Source organism: Eleutherodactylus coqui, chromosome 4 (genome assembly GCF_035609145.1).
Source record: "Eleutherodactylus coqui strain aEleCoq1 chromosome 4, aEleCoq1.hap1, whole genome shotgun sequence".
NCBI classification, from domain to species: Eukaryota; Metazoa; Chordata; class Amphibia; order Anura; family Eleutherodactylidae; genus Eleutherodactylus; species Eleutherodactylus coqui.
Genome location: NC_089840.1, coordinates 270,512,580 through 270,535,562, shown reverse-complemented (window position 1 = coordinate 270,535,562; position 22,983 = coordinate 270,512,580). Strand labels below are relative to the sequence as shown.

General features: G+C 47.6%; 1 protein-coding gene across 2 annotated transcripts in view; it reads left to right on the top strand.

The window, feature by feature from the left end:
* Positions 1-22,983, top strand: part of LCOR (ligand dependent nuclear receptor corepressor) — a 66,800-nt gene that overhangs the window by 604 nt on the left and 43,213 nt on the right. The gene's annotated exons all lie outside the window — the stretch shown is intronic.

Below are 22,983 nucleotides of genomic sequence, written 5' to 3'. Positions count from 1 at the left end.
ATTGCCGGGCGCGAGCAGGAAACACCCCCCTGGCTTATATGTGCGCGCGGCGCGCGTCCCCGCCCAGGGCCCTCTGCTGGCGTGCGCGCTCCCGGCGCCCTCCTCCTGCCAGGGCGCGCCCCCGACGCCTTATTAATTGCCCAAAATCCAGATGCCCCCTATATGTGGTGCTGTGTGTTTTGGGGCTCGTTCACACAGTGCGGTGTATGCTCAGCAGCAGTGACGCCCCCTTATTTTAGTATGAAGTGCATTGTTATCGGGTTTCGAGGTGCCTGCGCCCCCCGTTTACAGCCTCTCGGGGTCACAGACCGCTTCAGTTTGCAGCTTAGACATTTTTTTGGGTGTGTTTTTTTTTTTTCCCCTGCTGTTTGCTTTAATTAAAGGCCCTGGATGCTCAGCGGCGCCCCCTCCCTGCTCTGCAAACACTTTTTGTGTGTGCTCCTTGAATGGTGGGCAGGGATGGGGGTGAGGCTCAGGAGGGGGGTGTGAGAGGGGCCTGAGGCCTACTGGATCCAGCTCGCCACCACCACCGCTTCCGTCCTCACCCCCTGGGTAAGGATCTCCCAAGGAATGGGAGCGGAGATCTTCCTTTTTGGTGGCTGCAGAATGCTGGGGGATGGGCGAGGGATGAATGAAAACTCCCCAGTGACAGGATGCCTCCTTCCTCCCTCCGTACGGTCCGGTACCCCTCCCCTCTATAGGATCCTCGGGATCAAAAATACCTAAAAACTCTAGTAGCTAATTAACCCTTCATCAAAAAAAGTAAGTTGTTTAGGCTTTGTGTGTTTTTGTTTGTTTTTTAATTGAAGGGTCCTTCACCCCCCTCCCCCCCCCCCCCCCCCCCCCTCCTCCTCCTCCTCCTCTTCTTCGCTTCCAGGGATTGTTTAGGTGTTTTACGGAATTAATGTTCACCTCGGTATATTTTTGGAAGGAGTATCTCTCATCTGCGCGGATATAGATCCCTGCAGAAACCGAGGGGGCAGATATCTGTGGTGTAAAGTTAATTGCACCCCTCGTTAGCTGGGGACCGGCTCGCAGATAATTTTTTAGTAGAGCCCATTATGCTAATGGTGCTTTGGTTGAGATGTAATTTCATGCTGGGATCGCCTTTCTTTGTCCCTTTTCCTCAAACAGTAGGTGACGCGTATTACATGGGGGGGGGGGGGGGAGGCTAAAATAGGACCTTCTGCAGGTTTAGCGTATTACATGGGGGGGGAGGCTAAAATAGAACCTTCTGCAGGTTTAGTGTATTACATGGGGGGGGGGGGGGGAGGCTAAAATAGAACCTTCTGCAGGTTTAGCATATTACATGGGGGGGGGGGGAGGCTAAAATAGAACCTTCTGCAGGTTTAGTGTATTACAAGGGGGGGGGGGGGCTAAAATAGGACCTTCTGCAGGTTTAGCATATTACATGGGGGGGAGGCTAAAATAGAACCTTCTGCAGGTTTAGCATATTACATGGGGGGGGGGGAGGCTAAAATAGAACCTTCTGCAGGTTTAGTGTATTACATGGGGGGGGGGGCTAAAATAGGACCTTCTGCAGGTTTAGTGTATTACATGGGGGGGAGGCTAAAATAGAACCTTCTGCAGGTTTAGTGTATTACATGGGGGGGGGGGGGCTAAAATAGAACCTTCTGCAGGTTTAGTGTATTACATGGGGGGGGGGGGGCTAAAATAGGACCTTCTGCAGGTTTAGTGTATTACATGGGGGGGGGGGGGGCTAAAATAGGACCTTCTGCAGGTTTAGTGTATTACATGGGGGGGGGGCTAAAATAGGACCTTCTGCAGGTTTAGTGTATTACATGGGGGGGGGGGGGCTAAAATAGGACCTTCTGCAGGTTTAGCATATTACATGGGGGGGGGAGGCTAAAATAGAACCTTCTGCAGGTTTAGTGTATTACATGGGGGGGAGGCTAAAATAGAACCTTCTGCAGGTTTAGCATATTACATGGGGGGGGGGGGAGGCTAAAATAGAACCTTCTGCAGGTTTAGCATATTACATGGGGGGGGGGAGGCTAAAATAGAACCTTCTGCAGGTTTAGCATATTACATGGGGGGGAGGCTAAAATAGAACCTTCTGCAGGTTTAGCATATTACATGGGGGGGAGGCTAAAATAGAACCTTCTGCAGGTTTAGCATATTACATGGGGGGGAGGCTAAAATAGAACTTTCTGCAGGTTTAGCATATTACATGGGGGGGGGAGGCTAAAATAGAACCTTCTGCAGGTTTAGTGTATTACATGGGGGGGGGGGCTAAAATAGAACCTTCTGCAGGTTTAGTGTATTACATGGGGGGGGGGGCTAAAATAGAACCTTCTGCAGGTTTAGTGTATTACATGGGGGGGGGGAGGATAATATAGAACCTTCTGCAGGTTTACGGTTCGCACATGATTGATCGGCGGGGACTAAGTGGGCTTCAGCCGTGACAGATCCGGGGGGGGGGGGGGGGGGGGGGGGGAACGTTTTGATGGAATCAAAGAAGCCTTCATGTCGGAGGGAGGCTTGTAAACAAGGGAAATGCTGGAGGATGTTTTTGGGGTGGGGTGGAGGGATGGAAATAATTAACCCTTCCCCTGCCGCGGATGGGTTTTTGGATTCTGCGGTCATTCCAGACCCCGCATCTCTAATACTAGTTCTACTGTTTAGAAGTAGCCAAAAAAAATTAAATTAAATTAAAGCGAGTTGTCCCGTTCGCTCCGGAAGTCGTATAGTTGAGCGTCACAACCGTATTTACACGGGCGAGTGCAATGTCGGGCCGAGATAGTCGCCCCAGTATTGCACATGTAAGCGTGCGGCTTTTTTTCTTGTTTTCTGTGAGTGCGATGCGTTTTGCCGCTGTGCATGTGAGTTTCACGTACGGTTTTCACGCGCGTGAAATAAATTGCACGTCCTTCCAGTACATATGCTTTAAAAAAAAAACCAACGCAAATACATGGCATGCACGTGCGATTTTATTTTTTTTGCCCGCCATAGGATTATAATGGGCGATATTGCGGCAAAAAAGGCAGGCTGCAAATTTTTCCTATCATCATTGTGATAGAAATACGCATCGCAAGTGTCTTCTATCTTCATCTGAGTTTTGCGCAAATTTTTGTGCATTGTGAAAGACAAACTCCCCCGGGTAAATACCGCCTTAGGACACGTTCACACAAGCGGATGCGGTTTTGGGCATCGGTGCGTATTTGTGCTCGCGCTGTTTTTGCTGTCTTTTTACTGTACTTCTGCACTAATTAGTTTGACGTTTTCTATTTTCCCCGCGCAAATACAACCGCTATTTTGTTGCACAGCGGAATGGATTTTCATCGACCCACTCATACGAGCGTCTTTTATTGCGTATAACACACAAGTAACGACAGCGCAGCATGTTCCGTTTTACCGTGTATTACATCCGTACAGCCCTATTTTCTATGGGTTGCATATTAACCCTTTCCTAACCACTGTCTGACCTCTGAAGACATTATGATTTAAGGCTGTACAGCTCTGATGTTGGAAGACATCCATTGGGGTTCTCTTACTGTATATTGCCAGCCTCTCTGCTGTCGGAGCCTATCCAACGTGTCAACTCATGCAGTACTGGCTTTAGCCAGCAGATAGCGCCGTTGTATAACGGCAGAAAAAGAGTCAGCCCCCTAGGAAAACCAGGATACAAATTGGACTGGAAAGGGTTAAACACTGTGCTCAGGCGTATGTTGCATATGTCCGGCGTTTAGTACGCAATGGCGCTAAGACAGCGTGCGTGAGAGACCCAGCTACGCAGCGGTTTACGCTTACAGTGAGCCGGCCTTAAATACGCTCATATGAAAGTAGCCTTAGCTCACATTCACACAGGCGAGTGCAAAATCGGGCCAAGAAACTCGGTCTGATATCGTACCGCCAACGTGCAATCTTTTTTTTTTTTTTTTTCACGGTAATGCAAAGCGTTTGATTAAAAACCGCATAACTTCCGTGACCTTGCGATCCAACGACCGTGATGGGATCCAAAGTGTTTCCCATTGAAACAAGGTGTTCCGAGCAAAACGGCCTAAGATGGACCGTGCTGCGATTTCCACGCTCTCCGGCCTTTGACTCGCCGGGTGGTGCAGAAGTCGTGGTCCTCAACACCTGGAGGAGCCGCAGGTTCAGGTGTGATTGTGGCCCTGGAATATGAGAAGGCGGCGGGGGGGGGGGGGGGGGGGATCCACTTTCACAGTTTGCTCCCGTCTTTTGGTGTCTTGTTTCTGTAAAGCCTTTATTGGGGGAGGGGAGCTGTAAACGCTGCGGGCGGCTCACTTTATATCATCGTATTCTTGGTAACTTTTTGTTCTCACTAAATTAACGACAGTCAGAGAACATTTGAATATTGGGCGCAGACCTTGTCCCGGCCCTGAGGCCGGCGCTGCTGACTGTCCTTTATGACTCACTTCGTAGGCGCGTTATATAAAGGATTTTAACAAAAGGTCCAAAGTTTAGAATTGGCCCCTATTTTATCTTTACAGCAATGACACAAACCTGGGATTGACTGATTGCCTCCCTGATCCCGCCCTGCAGCCCTGCGCCGCCGCCGTGACCCCGGGAGAGTTCAGCTCCAATGGATTTTTAAGGGAAATTTATTTTGTTTCTGTTAAATTTTAACATTTTTATGACTTGGCTAACTTATCTCTGTGCAGCTTTTATGATGGCTTTTTGCTTTTTGTTGTCATTCAGCCAAAGTATTTGTGCTCGCCTAGTATATACCCAGGTGGACAAATGACTGGCGCTGTTTGGAGTCCGTTTCATATTCTAGCGGCGAGGCGTTAAGAGCTCCCATATATATTAACACAGAGGCCGGCGAATGTGACGCATCGGCTTCCTGGCAGCACGGCGATGCCTTCTAGGAATATACATGTGGACATTGCTTGCACCGACCGACTTATCTGCATGGGGGCGGTAGAAGTCCGTGTGTTTGCTGCCATTCAGGTGAAGGTTATTGATTCTCAGTTGCAGACTTGTCATTAGGCCTCATTCACACAGACGGAGGCATATCCTGCCTGTGAAGTGCGCAGCGTTGCTAATGCGTGGATAGGTGTATTTGCTATGTATGCAGGGTTTTTTGCATTTATTCACTACGTTTTTCACGCACGCAAAAAAAGCAAGAAGGCGCAATTAATGTCACTTTTTATTAACCCACTGTCTCCCGTCAACATGCCTTAAACGCAGTGAATACGTATGCAACTGTATGGGCGCTACGTTTTTCGTGATCCTAATGGATTCTTTTTTTTTTTCTTTTTTTGCGTGTCTGAATAACCCAAAGCAAATGGCACATTGCAGAAAGATGGCGATATATCATTTTTTTTCTCTCGCAACACCGTATGAGTGAAAGCATCGCAAATGTGAAGGAAACCATTGAAAATCACTGGTTTCAGAACTTTACTCTCACGTCACACGAAAATCGCACAACTTTATCAGCCGTGTGAAACTACCCGAAGTGCTTATTCACATGGGTGATATTCTAGCGTTAGTTCGTGCGATGCGCACAATCCATTCTATTGCATTGATTCGTTTACACAAGCGACTTAACTCTTTTCCTCGCCGCACATTCTATCTTTTGGCGTTCCCTTGGAGCGCCTCGCCAGTTGTTTTCAATGGGACCATAATCTCCTCGCATGCCATGTGATTTGCATGTATATGCAATGCTTCCCATTGAAGTCTATGGGAAACGCTTGCGATCCTATCACGGGCATGGAGAAGTGATGCGGTTTACGTTGCCATGGAGATCGCATGTTGGCAAGTGTGAGATTGGGCAGAGTTTCTCGTCCTGATATCTCGCTCTTCTGTGTGACTGTAGCATTAGGCCTCCTCAGCAGTTGGACCCGACCCTGTGCCCGGCCGGTGACCCGCTTACCTGTCCGGATTATTTCTTTATCTGTACTCTGGGAGCGCCGGCTGGCGTGCATGCGCAGTACAGATTATGCAGCGCTGTCGCTAGGCGATGGCAGGAATCCCGCGACTCTTCTGCAGTGCTCGCTGCGGGAGGGACGGCTTCCGTTGACTTCAATGTAAGCCGTCCAGGCGTAAAACCGCACAGAATGGAGTATGCTGCAATCTTTCTGCCACGTGCGGAAATTTCCACTGGTGTGCAGGTAGCAGCGGTTCTTCGTAGGAGGCTATGGGCGGTATTTGCTGTGGAATCTGGGGGCAGCCGCTGATTCCGGAATCCACAAATCTGCCGATGTGCAGGAGCCCCTAATGAAGTGTCCGTGCAGATAACTATATGTGGACCTTGGTTTATCTAAGCCAGTTGTCTACTACACTTGGCTACTGTGGGATTGCAACTCCCAGCGTCCACTGATAGCCTATATCAGTTGTTGTGCCATGGGTGCGGAGACTACCGGCCTAACGAGTGGTAGGACCTGCCATGTCCTCATGCTGGTAGGGCCGGCTGCATAACTTCGCAGCCACGGCTTCACGGACTCCAGCAATGTCTTGTATCTGTATATGTTCAGCCCCGCTCTGCTTCTGGTAGTGTGACTGTGTCAGGTGGGCGGTCTCCACCACTCACTGTCAATGGGTGACATCAGACTGGCCACACCCACTTGACACATTCACAGCACCAGCAGGCAGTATGGGCAGCAGGGACTATAAACAAAGGAAAGCCATTGTTACAGTCAGCAAGGCCGCCGACATGAGGACGAGGCGCCGCCACCAAGAAGCTCCGTATCTTATAGCGGCTCCCTAGCAGATACATTTCAGGCTTTATACTAGTTTTCTGGTATTGTTTTCCTCCCCACAAACACAGCGGTCGAGGGCTCCGCAGCTTCCGCCTTAGCATGCATTTGGTATTAAGTTAATTAGTCACGGGGTTTGCATCACATTTTTTTGGGTTCCTTGATAGAGGGCACATGCAAATAGATTTTGACAAATTGTGAGCGCAGTAATGAAGATGACTTTCCTTGTAATGCCGCCCGCCCGGCCGTATTAGGATGCAGAGCAGCGAGCGGCGCCGTAACATCCAATCACTTATAACTTTAGGGAGAATTGTTCTGGTGCGATTCCTTAAGTGTTCCTGAATGAAAATCATGAATTATATATTCGTACCCTTCTAAGTTTTGTATAGCTATTAAAAGCTCCACTATGTATTAGGAATTGGCAGGCATGACGCCTGTTGGATAGATGCTGGCGCTGAGGGCTTCCTCGCTCTGCTTTCGTGTAATACGGAAAATACGTTTCATCCTTGTCGTCACATGAATGTTACATTTTGTTTTTTGCTAGCTGCTTATAATGCAGTTCTTAAACAGCGTCTAATGAACGTATGGCGGCTTCACACCCGCATTGCGGTCAGTTCAGAGTTTCTGTTTTTGGAGGAGAGAAACTGGGGGAAAAAAGGGAAAGCAAATGGAAAGCTGAGCGTATTCTGACTCCATATTTAGTCCAGGTTTTGCGGACCATAATACAGAACTAATGTAGGGCTTATTTAGATGACCTTATATCGGCTCGGTTTTCACGCCGAGCCGATATACGGTGTCCTTGTCTGCGGGGGGGGGGGATGGAAGAGCCAGGAGCAGGAACTGAGCTCACGCCCCTCTCCGCCCCTTGACACTATTTGCAATAGGATGGGGTGAGACGAGGGTGGAGCTAAGTCCCGCCGCTTAGCTCCGCCCCGTCCCGCCCCTCCCATTGCAAATAGTGGCGAGGGGCGAGAGCTCAGTTCCTGCTCCTGGCTCTTCCATCCTCCCCCCACCCCCCTGCAGGCAAGGGCACCGTATATCGGCTCGGCGTGGAAACCGAGCCGATATACGGTCGTCTAAATAAGCCAGTAAGATGATGCGAGAGTGAGTGAAAACGCAGAATTATGAAAGCAATGTTTTCACTCCTGCAATGTGGGGTGAAAAAGAAATCGTGGCATGTCCTATCTTTCTGCTTTTGCTTTTCTTTTTTCTCTCTAGCCCGTGTTTCCCTATGGAGCCTCCTTTTTATCGCAACACACAAACTTGCAATTTTCACGCAATGCGTTTTTTTAAACATTAGAAACTCCTGTTGACGTCTGTGCAAGAAAATAGCGGACAGCGGCGATGCGATGCGCGATCTTTCACAAGAAAAAGCATTGCTGACGCTGAAAAAAAATCACCTGAACAAAGCTGTGATCTGTGCAGCGATTTTCTGTTGGCGACGTTGCGATCGCCAGTGTGAAGGAGCCCCACCCAAATCTATGTATTTATTCACATTTTTCCCAGCCGTTTTTTAAAAGCATAGTAGGACCGGTTTTCCTTTTTGCCCCTTTTTGCCCCAGTTTTGGTATTCTTTTCTATTGAGCAAATGCAGATCAATATTTATCCAGTAGAAAATAAAACCAGTGACAGTAAACACGGATCAAATATTGCAGCATATGGTTGTCCTGTCATCTGTAATACTCCTATAATATGGGTGTGTTACAATCCGCTCATCTGTAACTGGCCTTACTGCTTATTATCGCTGTATCTGCAGCAAAATCAAAATGTGAGAAAAGCACAGAATTTTTTTTTTTCCCTTCAAAATCCGTACAATATGGCGTAGATCCGCCACTGTCTGCTGAGAATTGTTTTTGGCAGGAATTCTGTTTCATGTTAATGGGGTTGCGTGGTTTCTGGACAACATCCCTTATATAGGGCTGATGGTAGTAAAATAACAAACTGAGCATTACTTACCTCTCCGCTGGGATCCAGCGCTGCAGCCTCGCTGTGATCCCAGTGTTTGTTGTGACGTTCCCAGAAGTCAGGTGACCGCTACAGCCAATCGGAGGATCTGAGCGCCAATGCCCGGAGAACGAGTGGTGGCGCTGTAACCTATGATTGGCTGCTGTGGACACCTGTCTTTTCGGCGACATCAGGTGTCACAACAAACACTGGGACCACAGCGGGGCTGCAGTGCTGGCTTCCTGCAGAGAGGTAAGTACTGGTCAATTTATTTTTTTCTTCAGTCAGCTCTATTGAAGTAACCAAACAATCCCTTTAAGTTTAGTCCACATTAGGTTCACTTGTAGTTTTCCATAACTGGCCTTTATTTCCTTGGAAAGGGGCGTCTTTACGGATGGTTGCACAGGCTATGCTATGCCAGAAGGGTTACTGGGAACTACGTCTAGGCACCCGGTAATTTGCCTGTTTTCCCGATCATTTGGCCGTGTGAAGGGGCCAACGATCGGCCAACCATTGTGTTCTCCTTCATCAGCTGATTGTGTCTCCTCCGCAAGCATGAAAATCTCACTTGGCAACTTTATGTGAAAGGAAGATGAGCAGCCGACCATTAAATTGATAAAAGGGGTTGTGCCTAACCACAGGGTGGGGGATAACTTTATGATCATTGGGGGTTTAATCACTTGAGACCCCGATCAATCCTGAGAATATGGATTCCAAAAGTCACCGCAAGAATGGACCGAAGGACGCCCGTGCGCCTCACCACTCCATTCATTTCTATGACCGTGCCAGAAGTTGATGATCGCTCATAGTCCACAATTTCCGGCGGCGTTGTCATTGAACTCAATAGAGCAGCAACGTGCATGTGCATCCTCTGCTCCATTCATGCGGCGGCCTGTGACTTCGGTTGTGGTTCCAGCGGTCAGACCCCACCGATCCGAGGGCTATTCCCCCATCCTGTAGTTAGGGGATAACTTGTATCTCGGCACAACCCCTTTAGCAGTCATTCATTCCCAAAAAGGCAGCCATCTGGCGGGTGTGAATGGCGGTGAAGGAGCGCCGATCAATATGCTTTGTCGATCAGAGCTCGTTACAACAAGCCAGTCTGAAAGGCCCCTTACGGTTCGGGAGAGTAGTACTGCCTTTGTGTTGGAGGTACGCTAATTAACACTTTCCTGACTGCATTTTTATTGACGACCCCTCCATGTGCTGTAGGGATTGGTTTGATACCTTTATTCCATGTTTTTCAGTTCACAGGATCATATCCCCTCCGAGGGTGCGGGGTTTTCAGAGCTTTCCTCACAGATCACTGCTACAGCGTGCTATGGATTGCATCCGCATATCTGTCAAAACATTTGTCCCTTCTGAAAATTGTCCGTAAGGCCTAATATTAGGGAACGGCACCAACGGTATTTCCATAAATAATCTATTGCTGTAATCGCTAGCTTTATAAGTGGAAGCCATTTGCATCATGGCAGAAGTTACCCATTCCCCGTGGCCGCCCTCCCGGGCTGTCGTCGGAGTGCAGGAGCCTCTTGCGCCTTATGCTGCAGTGATATAAATGTTAACGGTAGGACCCCCTCCCCTCGGAGTACAAGCTGCCATCAGCAGGTCTCCATATGGAGACTTTCCATATTGTAGCATCACTTATGGATGTTTGTCTTCAGAATTCGTGCAGCCAATGATTGGATTTTGCGTTTGGAAGAAGAGTATTCGGTTCTGTGTTTCCATAGCAGTGGTGATGCGTTCCAGGAACGGTGCAAATTAAGTTTATTTCATGAAAGTAGAAGCACAGTATATCCATCCTCGTAGAAAATTGCTGCTTTTGTGCACTGAGCCAATCTGGGTGATTGTGTGCATTAGTGCTCCTTCCCTCGTTAGAGCGGTGAATGTATCAGCACTTGTGCAACGTTTATTGCCTCCATAATACGTATGAAAGTAAATTTGCCGTTGAATTCTAAATTCTTCTTAATATAACCTGCAGATATGGCTGAACGAACCCATAGAGGCAAGTATTAAAGGGGCATCGGTGACAGCGCCTTGGCCCTAGGAAAGGTCTGTTCTCACCTCCGTCCATTCATCGTTCGCTTATACGGTCTGTCCTTGGAGTTCACGGAATGTCCTTCCTTGTGGAAGCGCAGAGCCCGGAGGCGGCAGACCTCTGGTTTGCTTTCTTATGTGCTGCGCTTGTATTTTTTGGCTGTTTGTGTTACACTTAATTGGATACATTGTTTTCTCTCTAAGTAATGTTGCACTTTCACCTTATTGTTATTGGTATGAGACTTCTTTTTACTGATTCCTTTGTGTCTTTTGGTAGCCATTTATCTGTTATTTGCACTGTGTTAATGCATGCGTACCTTTCGGCCGGGCTCACGCGAACGGATTTAAATTGTGAATTCCGCAATCGCCGTCTGTGTTGAATGTAGGCATTGAAAGGCATGTATTTTCGTATTTCCCTTCATACGCGCGAAGAACGAATTGCATATTCCGGGAGTAGAAGAAAAATCGCAGCATGCTCTATTTTATCGCATATACTGCGTGGAAGGCTTCCATTGAAGTCCGTGGATGCGAGTTTGCCACAGCCCATGCGCAATTTACTTATGAGCGGCAGAAACGCTCTCAGCTTCATGTAACAGAGATGCTGGCTGGGAGGGAGGGAACATGTGTGAGTGAGTGGGAAAATGAAAATCAATGTAGTTTCATTGACGCTATTTACCGCATATATTGCGTGTAGAATAAATGTCTCTGTGAGCCCGGGTCTTAGGCCTCATGCCCACCGGGTCGGATCCCGCCCGTGAAATATCGCAGTGGAATCAAACCCGGCGCCCCCCAGAGACCCCATACTCACCTCTCCGGGTCCACAGTGAGTGCCTCTGCCGACACGCATCCGCACTGACACGATTTCCCACGATACTTCCACTGTGCTCACAACGTGGGGTATCGCGGGACGGACGGCTTCCATTGATTTTTTTTTTTTTTTGGCGATGACTAGGATATGCTTCGATTCTCTCCCGCAAGCGGAAAATCACAATTGATTTCTGCTCGTGGGCAGGGGAGAGTTTGTTAACACGGCATGTCTATAGACTGCTATTGCTGCGGGATTGCCGGCGGGTGTCTGACCGCGAATCCCGCAGCGATTACCCGTCCGTGGGCATTAGCCCTTACATGACAAATGTTGTTCCTTTTTAAATGTATTTATGGCAGCTTTGCACAGTTTGTTATTATCAGGATGTGCTGACTTGGAGTTTGATGTACTAAGCATTCTCCACAACCTGACTACCTAAATACGGGACCAGAGGCCTCCGCTCTAGAGGTCCTCTGCTGTCGGCTTTCCATAGGCTAAGGGCCCCTTTACACGGGACGGCTGTCCGGAGGAGCAGCACCCCGGCAATCCTCCGTACGATAATTGTTCCTGTGCTTTTACACAGGAATGATCATCGCTCAGTCAATGGAAGTGAAGCCGCCCAGAGATCGTTCCAGGCCACCCGCCTCCATTCACAATCATAGAGGAACAATGGTCTGTTTACACGGGCCGGTCGATGTTTGATTTTTATGCCTGCACAATCTGAATGCCGAATGATAATTCATTGGTCCCTCGGATCATTCAGGCATTTACACTGCAGATTAACATTCAGATTTTGGTGATATGAATGACGAAAAGGCCTTAACTAGTGCAGATTGTGTGTTGGGGCACGCCCAATCCCCTAAGGATTGTGTGTTGGGGCACGCCCAATCCCCTAAGGATTGTGTGTTGGGGCACGCCCAATCCCCTAAGGATTGTGTGTTGGGGCACGCCCAATCCCCTAAGGATTGTGTGTTGGGGCACGCCCAATCCCCTAAGGATTGTGTGTTGGGGCACACCCAATCCCCTAAGGATTGTGTGTTGGGGCACACCCAATCCCCTAAGGACTCTCCTGGGCATTGGACTAATATCTAGCAGTGGGCCCCCTCTAGGCGCCAGCATGTATTATTTTGCCCAAGTATCTAGTTGGAATAACCCCTTTTAATAAAAAAAAATCTGCCCATCCCCCCCTGGGGCTTATGGAGATGCCTTCTCCCATTGGGGCACACTGTGGCATGCTGCTTGCTTTATGTGCCAAATCTGCTACAGAAAGACATGACTGACCTTTCAGGTTGTGCCGTGGACTTTCAGATCTGCAGAATACTTAAGCCATTTAGTATTTGTACTTCTTGTTTTCTATAGCGCCAACTTATTCCCCAGCACTTTTTTTTTTTAGCTAATTTGTTTATTGCATCAAGAGAAGATTGTGATGGAAGCAAACAGTGACATGTAACACTCAGTCTCACCCCTTAAGCCTAAAGAGCGTACATATACGGGCTTGTATGGAGAAGGATCGGTAGCCAATCCCACTCTCTACATTGCAGGTGCTGGCTGTCCTTGACTGCTGATATCTGCCTGTGATTGGCTGTAACCCCTTAAATGCCACTGTCCAGTCTGCCCACAACACTCTTCCATAGAGGCCAGTAGGTCAGCTACTGTCCGTTGTGTCTATGGCTCACAAGGCTGCTGGGATGTATAACTAAATGCTTAGGAAAGATGGCCGCCCCCATAGTCATGTACAAAACATATACAGATTGGATAATGAAATATGTATCCGTCTCTGGTTTTAATTGGTAAAACCTCCAGGTGCTACATGCCCTATGAAGGCCTGGCACAGCGATTATGTCCTGGCACATTCACTGAACATAAACGCCAAATATAATGTAGCCCAGAGGGGGCGCTACATATTTTCCAGAAGCATAAAAATATTCATTGCAGCCTTTTTGATAAGTGTTTTCAGCGGATCCACTAATTCAGATTTACAATACATTCTGCTGGAGGCCTTTCTATAACCTCTAACAATCCTTTTATTGTATGGGCAGAGACTACTTTACATCATACACTGCATATAAGGGATGGCCTGTATATGGCAGCTGTCCCAGCGGTGATCCTCGCTCAGTGGATGGAGGCGGAGCGGCTGGGGGTCGTTCCTGCCGCCTCCATTCACAATAAACGGGCAGTTTCTATACGTGCATAAAGTGAGCGATAAGCGGAAAAATGAGCATTGGTTGTTCAGTCGGCACATGCGTTTAGTTTACAACATCGGAGGTTCACTTTGGAACCCCTCTGTCTCTGAGTTCTGCTAGAATAGCACTGGAAGCGGCACCAGCCCCTCCGGTAAAGTTCCATCATAAGATTCAGACGGGTGCTTTCGGGGAGCAGGAAAATGGAATCCCCCAACTTTGATGTGGCGAGGCCTAATAATGCTGCCTTTTCTGGCTCCATTAGTAATAATACCCTGCTTTATGCTGTAGAATTAAAAAGCAAAGGCCAATCTGCTCCCCTGTCACTCCGCCGCTTCCCCTTCCGGATAGTGCGATCACGACACATGACTGCTGCGGCCAGGCCCTATCGTCAGTGACGGAGGCTGGGGGGGGCGGCTGCTGCGGCCATGCGCCATCCAGAGAGAAAGGAGAAGACTGTAGAGGTGGGGAGAGAGGGGAGGAACTTGGCATAATAATATAAATATATATAATTTTTTTATTTTTTTTTACAGCGGACACGGAAAAAATCCGTCTTGTGTTGCGATAGGGATGAGGGTGATCTCAAGGATAAATTTACGTTCTTGCAAGCTGATGTGAGCAGGTTGGATACGGCTGTTGTAAACCCTCATCTTCGAGAGCTGTTCGCCTCAGCCTCCAGATGTGGAATAAAAAACCATAAATGGTTCATTCACAAGTGTCCTTCGAAATGATGAGATACTGAAATACAAAGAGTATTGAGAAGTTGTTCAATATTTCATTATAAAATTCTAAGGCTTTATTCTCGGTACATTGATCTGAAAACCGTCCTTAAAGGACCACTCCTGCGAAAACACATTTTTTTTTCATCCTTCTCCCCTGCACCTAATTGCCTTTCATGCACTAGACATCTCATATATATAATATACATATATATCTCTTGATGTGATGTCCTCTCCAGGTGAGAAGCGGGAAGTGGAGCAGCAGCAGCAACTCTCCTATTGATTTCAGTGGGAGTGAAGCCAGCGCCTCTACTGACCGCTGATGAGACTCTGTGGCCCACTGCAGACAATCTACTGGGGGACAGGAGTCCCAACAACTACGGATTACCTCTGGGTTTAGGAGTCCAGTGGATGGTCCTGCTCTGTAATTGGCTGTTGTACATCGTACATGGAAGGTTGTCAGTCACTGATTAGGACTGCCAATTGGACTTTTGAGCCCAGAATGAGCAAAGGGAAGGTGCCATCAGAAAATGACCTATTATGTAAATCACATTTTTGTGTTAGACTTTTTGGTGATTTATTTTTTTTTTATTTTCAGTCACAACCTACATTTAAAAAAAAATATTCTAAAATCTTGCTTTTTTTTCACACAGACCACAGAACCTAATAGGCTGATACATCCTGATCTGTAGAGAAAGTGAGGTGACTGCTGCAAAGCTAACATCACAGGCAGGATTACACAGCAGGTAACGCCTATAGGTAGAGAACACAGGATCCACCAGTCACTGTAGGTGTGATGATCTACTTCCCTCCCTGTCACAGGTCACAGTCTAGCACAGTCTTCATACAAGTCAATGGGTCAGCATTGTAGCCATTGTATGGATGGCCCATGAGGCTGCTGTAAGGCTGCCTCTCCATGGGCGATGATCTGCTTGTGATAAATCGCCCGTGGATCACGCTCTGTAAAGCTTTCCATAGGATTACTATGGAAATTGCAGCGCCAGCGTCCACAAGCGGAGAATCGTAGCCATTCTGCGCTCGTGGGATTTAAATTGCGGCAGGCTGCTTCTGCACGAGTCTCCTTTGGTGAGCCTATCTATACAATAGGCTCATCTTGGACACTGGTCCGTGCTCCCCTCATCTACCCCGCAGTGGAATATCGCTAGCGATATTCCGCCTCAGCCGTGGACCGGGGTGCTAAATTGGATCTCTCAACATTGTGAAAAGCAGCGCAGGCAAGATGGCCTCCCCCATAGTCATGTAGACACAACATGAAATAAATATTACAATCAGAAAATAAAAATGGAAAAGATTTCTCTATCTGGGTTTAGTTAATAAAAGAAAAAGGTGATATAAGTTAAATCAATAAATTACTAGTTTTACACCTTTTTTTTCCCCCCCTCAAACGTAGCAATTTGTTGAGCTCATTTGTCTCTACAGCCTGGCTCCTGCCCGCTGGACTGCATTGTCAACACAAATGCCCCTTTAGGCTGGATTCAGACGAACGTATATTAGCCGTGTATTCACGCCCAGCCGATATACGTCGTCTCTCTCTGCAGGGGGGGAGCCTGGAAGAGCCAGGAGTAGTGCTCTGATCTCCCGCCCCCTCTCTGCCTCCTCTCCACCCCTCTGCACTATTTGCAATGGGGAGAGGTGGGGCGGGGCTAATTCTCGGAACTTCACCCCATCCCGCCTCTTTTCATTGCAAATAGTGCTGAGGGGCAGAGAGGAGGCAGAGAGGGGGCGGGAGCTCAGTTCCTGCTCCTGGCTCTTCCATCCTCCCAACCCCCTCCCACCCCACCCCCCTGCAGATGAGGACACCGTATATCGGCTCGGCGTGAAAACCAAGCCGATATACGTTCGTCTGAATCCACCCTTAAGATGTTTTTACAGTGTCAAATAATTATATTGAAGAAAAAAAAACATAAAAAGTCGCAAGGAAATCCATGCAATAACCTTATTCCTAACGAAGACAGCGATGGCAAGTAATGAGTCTGTTTTGTAGGTATTTTATAAGCTAATTGCCTAAAGCTGCCAATACAAACTTTTTTTGTTTTCTCTCTCAAATTGAAGAGCGGTGGATCCCGCTGACGTTACTTGGTGGTTTCCAGCGCCCGTCCCCTGGCGCTTCATATCGTTAGCATGTTTGTTTTCCAGAAATGTCTCAAGTTAATCTGGGCAGCTAATTAATGTAGCTGCTGTCAGATGAAGATGTGCTGAATGTCAAGGAGTGGCTGAAACCTCGAATGTTGGCAACAGATATTTAGCCCATTCCATAAGAGGCGCATGATATCCTTGCATGTACGAGCCTTGGGTTGTCTAATCTGAACATATTCTTGCATTTCTGAGCGCCAGGGAAGCTTTGGGCAGCCGTGTACTGTCAGGATAAATATTAGTACTATATGGGACCCATTTAGGCCGGCTGCGTAAGTAGCATCGCGCGCTGGGGAGCGCCTCGCAGCCGGTGCGCGCTGGGGAGCGCCTCGCAGCCGGTGCGCGCTGGGGAGCGCCTCGCAGCCGGTGCGCGCTGGGGAACGACCTGCAGCCGTTCCGGGCTAGAGAGCGCCGAGCATGCTGCAATATACATATTTTTAAAAATGATTTGTGCCAGTAATACGCGATTGAAAACCCGCAGATGTGAGTCCAGTAGAAATACAATACACCCGTGTGAGAGCGGCCTTAGGCCAGCGCTACTTGGTGACATTGGCCGCAATACATGTTGAGCGGCCAGTGATCGCCGCGTTCTCCTGCCTGCATAACCTGCTGCACCTCCTGCTAGTCGCAGCGTCACCGCATTCACTTCTGGAGCGTTTATCCAAAATGAGTCAAGTTCGTTTGTAAAGACTTTGCTTCTGTTTACAAGGCGATTATTCAAGCAAAGTGAGTTATTTGCTGTTGTATAACCATTTTATTTAATGCTGTCCGAGCAAAAGAAGTCTCTGAGGCCCAAAGTCACTTTGTAGCCCTATCCTTAGATGTAAGGCCCCCTTACACACAACTCTCAGGCTGAGCGGACCGGATTCCGCACGTGGGAGGCCTGCACTGGATTCCGGCTGCGAGTCTGGCCGGCGACCCTGCGTACCTGTGGCTTCTGTATTGCAGGTGACCGCAGCGATGACATGCGGTGACTATTATCCCCGCGGGGATGTTAAACTCTCAATGTTGCTTATGTTGACTATTTTTTTGTGAATGCACTCTGTGATTTTCTATGATATCCACAACAAATGTGTTCCATCTGAATGCACCTTCAAAAGGCCAGATCTGCAGTAAGACTTTCCAGGAGGGGCCACGTGGTCATCTGTGTTAAGAATTGACATGTTCGCTTTTTCCCCCCTGCATCTGCACTATTTTGCTGTGGCCTTGGGGTAAGTTCACACGGCACAATTTACAGTGGAATTTTCCACGTGAATTCCGTCTCTAAAAACCATGTCAAAATCTGCGGCTTTCTGCCACGGTTTTAAGTGTGGATCCACGTGCGGATTTAGCCCTGTCAATGGTCAAAATCCACGAGTGGAACTCTGGTGATTTCATTAATGGGGCTAAATCCGTGCCAAAAACCGCAGCAGAAAGCCATAAATTTTGATGCATTTATTTATTTATTTATTTATTTTTAAAAGTCGAAATTCACACTGAAAATTTCCAAGCGAATGACCTCTGAACTTGCGCTTAGGCTGGGTTCCAACACGGTGCATTCCCGCCAGAACTCTCACGGCTTGGCTACAGAAAAAAAAAAAGCGAGATTTCTGCCAGGAAAACTTGCTTCAAAACCTGCAGCACTTAGCGCAGGCTTTGAAGCAGCTTGGCTGCATGCTTTTCCGTTGCAGTGGGAAAAAAAGAAAGAATGGACATGCTGCGGCCGGCAAGTTCGCGCCGCAACGCCGGCTTTGCTGCAACAAATTTGCTGTCTCGTGGGGATGAGATGTCTGAGAAATCTCGTCCACATAGCTGGCTAATCCCCGGGATTAATGGCCGCAGGTGGATTTGGCGCGGGGAAATCCGCTCTGTGTGAACCCAGGCTTAGGGGGCTTCACATGGTGCGCATTCACTGCAACAGTGTATCATGGCTGTCGGTTCTAATAAGTTAGGTTCCATAGACTTTGGGGGCTGATTGTAGGATAACCCCTTCTAAGCGCCGGACAATCATCCTATATAATAGGGCCCCAACATATAGTTGTAAAACAAGACTATAAAGCTTATCATCCACATAGATATATTTGAGCCAAACGATTCTCCTAGAGTAATTCTATGTGAATGCAATAAGCATCTATGCATAAAGGAAAGAAAACTATTCCCAGGGAGAGGAGGGGTATGTGATCGGCCAGTTATCAGCTCTGAGACCCCCTGAGTTTCCTCTCCAGCCTGCCTGTGTCAGTGTTGGCAGCTGTAGCTTCATTGAAGTCTACCATCATATTTTTCTAACCCTGACTTGCTCTAATGATGGATAGCTTTTTAGGGTTTTCTGGTTTTCAGTTGTGTTTTTTGTTTATCTATGTAAATAATATTTGCAGGGGTTACTCAGCTTATTTATTTGCCTTAGGCCTCATGCCCACGGCCGTGTCAGACTCTGCCAGAGGAATATTGCAGCGGAGTCCGACACAGCGATCCCATACTCACCTCTCTGGATCCGCCGTAAGAGGCCCATCCCGTGCGCATGTGCAGTGCGGCGCGTGGGCAGTGACGCATAATGGCGATACTTCGCGGAAGTATCGCGTGATGGACAGCTTACATTGACTACAGTTTTTCCGCGTCAGATAGAACATGCTGCGGAATTCCGCAGCGTGAACATTGGAAGGCAAAAAGATATTAGGTTCAATAGAACCTAATAGCTGTGGATTTTCCCAACGTGAAACGCGGCAGAAATCCATCCATGGGCATTAGCCCTTAAGGCATACCTGCACTTTCATATGACCTTTTAGAATAAGCTGCCGTGTGTGTACATGAAGAATAACACTAAGGGTGACTACCCACTACAGTTTTTCACTGCGGAATTCGCAGCATTTTTTTTTCTGCAGGGGTCTATGGGACTTGTTATGTTAAAATCGCAATTTCGCGGTAAATTGCGATTTATCGCGATTTTAATATTACAAGTCCCATAGACCCCTGCAGAAAAAAAAAACGCTGCGAATTTCGCAGTGAAAAAAAAACTGTAGTGGGTAGTCATCCTAAATCTGGATATTAGGTGACCTTTATCCTGCAGTTTTCTCCCTCTGCAGGCTTCATCTCTAATTTCCAGTTTTCTCTGAGTTGTTGGTTAGACTGCTGCTAGTGTTGGAGGTTTCATTCGAAACCTCCTGTTGCTGAATTTCATTAAAGAAATGGATAGCATGGCGCGGCATGTTGCGATATGTAGGTCTGTAAAATGATAGGTGCGTGACAAAAAGCAAACTGATTCCATTATAGTCCGTCCGGTTACACCATATGATGGTTTTGTTCAGACACTGGGTACCATTCTGCCATAACGGAGCCGGAAAACTGAATCCAAAAGTACTGATGGGAACGAACCCTAAATCACTCACAGTTAGCTGCAGCAGCTCTGAGTCTCTTCCCCTCTGTATACTTCTATGGTGCAGCACGCGTCATTAACCTCCTGTTTCCTGTCATCTGTTCGGCTAAATGCACTCGGGCTAGTTGGTTATTGGTCTGAGAAACTCGCACCGAACGCACCCTGGGAAATATGCTATTTTTATGTGAGTGGGATGTGTTTTGTAAGAAAAAACGCATTGCATCCCTGTACTTGCGATTTTCATGCACATCAAACAAATCACATGGGCTTCCAAAAATTGCATGTGAGCGCAGGGAGAGTTTTTTTTTTTGTTTTTTTTTAAGATCCTGTAGAAAGTAATGGGCGGTTCTTTGCAAGGAATCACACTAAAATCTGGCAGTTAGTTTTTTAGTTTGTCTTTAGTTCGGACTATCGCTCGATATGAAAATATAGGGTCCTTTTCGCAAGTTCCATCTACATCATAATCGAACAGGACTCGTGTATGAAAACCATCCGTGCGACTACAGCCTCACTAGAGACAGACTTCACTTGACTCATCGTAGCCAGCACTTTAGAGCGATTTTTCAGCACAAAAACAATATTTTAGGTTTAAAAAAAAAAATGGGATTTGCACTTTTGCCATTCATGTAAGCATAAGAGCTCCTGTCCACGGGTGGGTCGGACCCCGCCTGCGGGATTCCCTCAGCAGAGTTCTGGCCGGTGACCCCAGCGTAACTGTCCGGCGTCTCTTATCTGTGCTGCGGATGTGCCGCCCTGCACTCCAGCACGCATGCGCAGTGCAAAGGATGCTTCGCCGTCGCTATGGCGGAGGTGGCGGCAGCCGCGTCTTCCTGCAATGATGATTGCAGAATGGCCGCGGGACAGATGACTTCCATTGATTTCAATGCAAACCGTCAGTGCGCAGCCCACACAAAATCGCAATTGATTTCCGCTCGTGGGCAGGAAATCGTGTTTTTACATTGCATGCTATGAGGCTGGATTTGGACAGGAGCCCTAAGTTTGTTGAAAAGTCAGTGACCAGTTAAACGTATTTCTAGAACAATAATCGCATGATTCTCTAGTCTGCATGTGTTTACAGTTTTGTTCTCACACCTTTCCCTCCCGCCACAGTAGAATGTTAGAACCCTTGGATCAGCCATTGACTAACTGAATAGGATTAAACATGGCGTCCGTCATGTGACCCCACACACGTTATGTCACTGCTGCCATTCAGTTAATATCCATGGAGTAAGGCCTTTTTACACACGATTATCGCGCAGAATATGAACGTGAGCAATAATCGTTCAGTGTAAAAATCGCTCACTTGTTGTTTGCAGTTGTTTGTTACTTTTCAGTCAACCTTAAAAAACCTCGCTGGCTTCACGTTTCGTGTAAATGCTCAGCGGTTCACATAGGAGGGGGAAGCGCTGAGCGGGAAGCCTGCGAGCCGCTAGCTGGACTTGAATGCTCTGCACGAGCGCTAACGACCTTAACCGGTGATGTCGGCGCTCCTGCAGTCGTCCAAATGACTGTCGGCTCGTGTAAAAGGGCCCCAGCGGACTGGAGATGGTGGGTGATGTATAACCACTATGGCTTTTGCTGCGTGTACTTAGTTGTTTCCGGACCCCAGCAGCAGCTCACGTCGTGTCTTAAGGGTCGCTCACAATACGGTTTTACCGTCAGTTCTGCTGTCCCATCGGAGGTTGTTTGGCTGCCCATTGATTCCTGTGGGGTTTGCTGGGCTTTAGTTTTGTTTTGTTTGGTTATGTTTCATCTGCTTTGTTTTTTTTTAAAGCTAAAAACCGAAACCTTTCCATTCATTGCCATCACCCACTGACTGGAATGAATAAAAAATGGAAAAGGTCCTCAGTTTGGTTACATTTTTGTTGTTCATTTGTCAAAAAATCATTCAAAGATTGAAGCTGAACGCTGATCCTTCCGTGTAAACGCATCCAACGATCGAACAATAAATCGTTCACTTTTTCCTTAATCCCTCATTCTATGTAGCCATAAAAATGATCGTGTGGCGCAGATTGTTAAGGCAGTCCTAAGCCCTCGCTCACGACCTGAAGGTTGCGGGTTCAATCCCTGCATGGCTCAGGTAGCGGCTCATAGTTGACTCGGCCTCCCATCCTTCTGAGGTCTGTAAAATGAGTAGCCAGCTTGCTGGAGGGTAACAAATAAAAATTACCTGAAAAGCACTTCAGAATAAGTTGGCGCTATCCAAATAACAAGTCCCCCTTTAAATAGCGCTCATTCAGTCGTTCTCATTTACTTAAACACATGAACGACTGAACGGTTTCTCATTGGATCGAGCCAACAGGCTGCATGAGAGCGATAAATCATTTGGTGTAAACAGATCGCCAAATGAAGTCCCTTCATTTTTAGCTTATGGGTTGCATTATTGTGGAAATAGGAAATATGTCTGTCAGTATCGGTGTGAAAGGGATGTGAGCAGAGTTTTTAGTAAACTAGATTGACCCGAAGTTCGCTACACAAACATAAAATGGAAAATGGTTGTAAATGTGTTGGTATGGCGTGATGTTGGCCTACTAGAGACACTCATTTGCTCGCGATTATCAGCTCTATGTTGGATTTGGCTTGAACTGTTTGCTTCCCACAGCTCGGTCTTCCATGTTTTTGGGACGTGGCAACAGTCAAACTGGTAAGCACTTGATATGAACGTCACTTAGCAGCGCCTGACTTTCCCTAGCGGTGCTGCTGGCTAAGGCTGCCGGTCCATAGATCTCCGGCGCCCGGGAGCATGTACCTTGTTGAAATCGTGAGGAACGGAAATGCAATCTCCTTGCTGCCCATGAATGATAACATCTCTGCATATAAACAAAAATCTTAAACGGTTTTAAGGCATTTTCCACACAAATACCTGTGTAGTGGCCGGCGCAGTCATTGATTTTCATGGAAAGCATTCTTTGTATAATGTACTTTTCTAGAGCCCTTTCACGATGGGAGCTTTCCTGTATGGGAATTTAGACCCGTGACCCCGGAGTGCAGAATAATAAGTTTTCCATGGATCCGTTTCTGTATGAATGCACATTAGTATGGGACAATCCAGCGTTCTGAGGAAGGCCGGTCATTGGTGCTAATCTAGCCGAGGCCAGGATTTTGCCGTCCA